Consider the following 3589-nt stretch of genomic DNA (forward strand, 5'->3'; position numbering starts at 1 on the left):
CTTGAAGGGGTCAGAGGCCTCCTCCGATGGTATGTATCGCAGCAGGAGTCCGTCCGCATCAAGCAGATACGTATCCAACGCACCAGCAGCAGTACCAGCTGCATTGTGCTCGGCGCCGACAGCAATACCAGCTGTTACCGGACGCCCGGTGGCCGCGCCACCCTGCTCCATCTCAGAGCACGGCTCTTCCCTGAGCCCGTCAATGATTGACTGACAAAATGGATCGTTCTGCTGAGCTTCAAGGAGCTCTTCTCTGCTGAACGCAATACCGGATGAGTAGACAGGGGCTACCAGGTATGCGGAATCGCCCGGCTAGCTCAGTCGGTAGAGCATGAGACTCTTAATCTCAGGGTCGTGGGTTCGGGCCCCACGTTGGGCGCCAATGTGGGCTAACGTACGGGATAGCAGAGGACCCCGGCTAGCTTTGCTACAGAACGCTACGCGCCGTACACTAGCCCTGCGGAATCCGAAGACTCACGCACGGGTTCGGGTACTCACATGCGGTAGACAGGCTCCGGCAATCCAAAGTAAGGCTTTATTGCCTGGCAGATACAGTGCATACACCAGACAACACGACTATCGCTCGCGGGGAGACAGTGGCTCCTGTCGCTCGCTCAAGCCGCTGGGCTCAGACCTCGATATCCGTCATCACGTTCGCGGGAGCAAGGGAGGCATCCCGAGGCGACCGATCAGGGCAGAATCTCTCGGCAGAGTCCCCGCGGACCATTCGCGCGTCCCGCAGGTCGGCTCGGGGGGAGAGGAGGTCTCCCCCGGCGCTCGAGGAGAGGGTGGCGAGGGAGAAGGCGACGACCGGTCCTCCTTCCCCCTCGCTCTCTGCACACGTTCGCGGCAAGCCGGTTCGGCGCGTCGCGCGGGGTCATGAAGAGGACACGACCTACGTGCCGCGCCGGCTACCCAAAATGGCGGCACCCAGCTCGCGGAAACATGTGCAGGCGAGGCGTAAGGAAACAAGGGTCCCCACAACGTATGTCCTCCTTGAAGTTCTCCCAATTAGAGAAGCCGTCCTGGTTAAGGAACCACGTCTTCGCCACTTCATTCAGGGACCAGCAAACATTCTTCAGTTTGAATGCGTCGTCCCACCGGTTGAACGCGCTCACTCGCTCAAACTGGTCAAGCCATTCCTCAACGTCTTCGCCCCGAAGGCCAGCGAAAAAGGGCGGTTCGCGGTGGGGGCTGGTGACAGTGAAGGTGGGCTGGACGGGAACTGCAGCGTTGCTGCCACCATTGCTGCCCTCGCGATCCATGGGGCTAGTTGGTAAGCGCCGACCTGATCGAAGCTCCAGCTGTGCGATCGGGAGAGGTAGACGGCAGGATCGGAAGCACCCTCCACCACTTGAGAGAGTCGAGGACTCGTGAAGGAGAGCGGTTTATTCCGAGAGCCGAGGACCCAGGAACACCCCGTCAGGAAGCGGTGATGGTGATGCTAAAAGCCGAGATGATGATGATGAAGCGATGACGATAGGGTATCCTATCGGAGCACGGCGATTGTCCCAGCACAGTAGATTGTCCCAGGACTGTAGATACTGCTGGTGCTCACACTATACACGACCCAGTGCCTGAGCTTGAAAGCCCATTCTCGTTTGCTGAACTCACTACAGCGCTCCGTCAAGGAAGGGCCAAATCCGCCCCTGGCCACAATGGAATTCAATGGATTCACCTACGCAATCTACCTGAACCAGCCCAGCTACACCTCCTCGAACATCTCAATCACTCGTGGGAAACCGGACTCGTCCCCAACCACTTGAGACTGTCGCTATATTTCCAATACCGAAACCAAACAAGAAGCAACAAACCCCCGACGACTTCTCGCATCTCCGACCGATATCCCTTACTCCCGTTATCTGCAAACTAATGGCGTATTCGGTTGGCTGCTCCGATTCTCTGGCTCGGAGTCGCCAGATGCCAAGGCGGCTCCCAATCAGAGCGCGAGAGGTAGCGTACCAACCGAATGCATCGGCGAGCTCGGAGCAGCGCGCCTGCAGCGCCGCAGTGCAGCCAGCGCGGGAAGCCGCCGGATAAACCACGGTGTTTTGTGTCACGTGACCCTCCTCGCGGCCAGATCGCGCTACACTCTCACAGAGAAGTCAGAGCGGTCGGGAGCACTCCGAGTCGGAGGCTGACGCTCCGAAAGAACCAACCGAATGAAGTTCGAGCGCTCGGCTTCTACCAACCGAAGGCGCGGCCGCTCTTCAGAGCACTCCAGAGTGCTCGTAAACGCCCAACCGAATACGCCATAATAGAACGGCTCATCCATAACCGAATTGCCCACTATCTTGAATTCGTAAGGCCATATTTTCACCCCTCACAAACAGGTTTTCGCCCTAACCTCAGCACCGCTGACAGCCTCTGGCTCCTCATACGGGTGATTAACAGGAAATACTCCCGACAAACCCCCGACTACCTTCTCGCACTAGACTTACAGAAAGCTTTCGACTGCGTTAGCCAACAAGCAATCCTTGAAGAACTTGCTGAGGCTGCCCAGCCAGATAGCTCAAACCTGGATCCGAAACTTCCTTGAAGCTCGCCCCATTCAATTACACGGAACCTACCCCGGCTGGTCTCCCCGAGTCTTTTACCTTGACAGGAGTGTACCACAAGGCTCCATACTTGGCCCAACTCTTTTAAATGCATAGCATTTTAGTAACTCACAATGTCACGCGGCGTTGGCGTGCGCTGTCGTAGTCCGCATGCGCGCCTTGTCGTAGTCCGCATGCGCGCCCTGTCGTGTTCCGCAGGCGCGCCTTGTCGTAGTCCGCAGCCAGGAAGAAATAACAGTTTCCGGCGCCCGGTTTCGAACCCTTGACGCCGCGGGCGGAACGCAAGGTGCCCGGCGCACAACCGACCGAGCCACGAAACCGACACAGATTTCGATGCACCGAACGCGCCTTATATCCTTCACTCATTTCTCGTTTGTTTCGAAAGCGCCACAAGTTGTCCCGCGCTTCCAAAAGATGGCGACACGGGTCCCGCGATCAAGAGATACGACTTGCCGGCGCACCCCCTCGGAAATGCTGTGCATTTGATCGTGCCCCTCGCGAGGGGGATGACTTTTGGTATATTTAACTTAGCCATGACCAGAATAGCAAGACGGATCACCACTGAGTCCACAGCGCGCTTTACTATCTACGCCGACGATATTACTATAAGGACCGAATCAACCCAATAGCCAAATCAAGACGCCATGATTACCGACCTCCAGTGCGCAATGACGGGACTCAAAAAGGTCCTCCCCGACCTTGGCCTGTCCCTCGCACCTCACAAAACAGAATTCCTCGCCATCTTCGGCCGTCAACCCCCCACCGATTACGCGCTACCTCAAGTCAGTGTCGCCTCCATTTCTGTGTCAGCCAGACTGGAACCAATTAAACTCCTCGGAGTCTACATTGGAACCAGAAACAGCCCCACAATATGGCTTAATCGCCTTAAGCAGAAATGGAACTTCGTGCAGCACACCCTCCGACGGCTCTCAAACAAACATGGGGGAGCCAAACAAAAGGCTATCACCACCCTCGGCAGAGCAGTAGCGGTGGGCATTCTTTCGTACGGAGAGACACATTATGACCTCAAC

The 3589-nt window shown here is 57.0% G+C and overlaps 1 non-coding gene across 1 annotated transcript; it reads left to right on the forward strand.

Moving 5' to 3' along the window:
- The first annotated feature begins 306 nt into the window (after positions 1-306).
- Positions 307-379, forward strand: Trnak-cuu (transfer RNA lysine (anticodon CUU)). The gene has a single exon. It is a non-coding gene; the product is annotated as a tRNA-Lys (tRNA).
- Positions 380-3589: the final 3210 nt, after the last annotated feature.

The sequence above is a fragment of the Haemaphysalis longicornis genome, unplaced genomic scaffold (genome assembly GCF_048455015.1).
Source record: "Haemaphysalis longicornis isolate Haplotype H1 unplaced genomic scaffold, Haemaphysalis longicornis Haplotype H1 scaffold_3, whole genome shotgun sequence".
NCBI lineage: Eukaryota > Metazoa > Arthropoda > Arachnida > Ixodida > Ixodidae > Haemaphysalis > Haemaphysalis longicornis.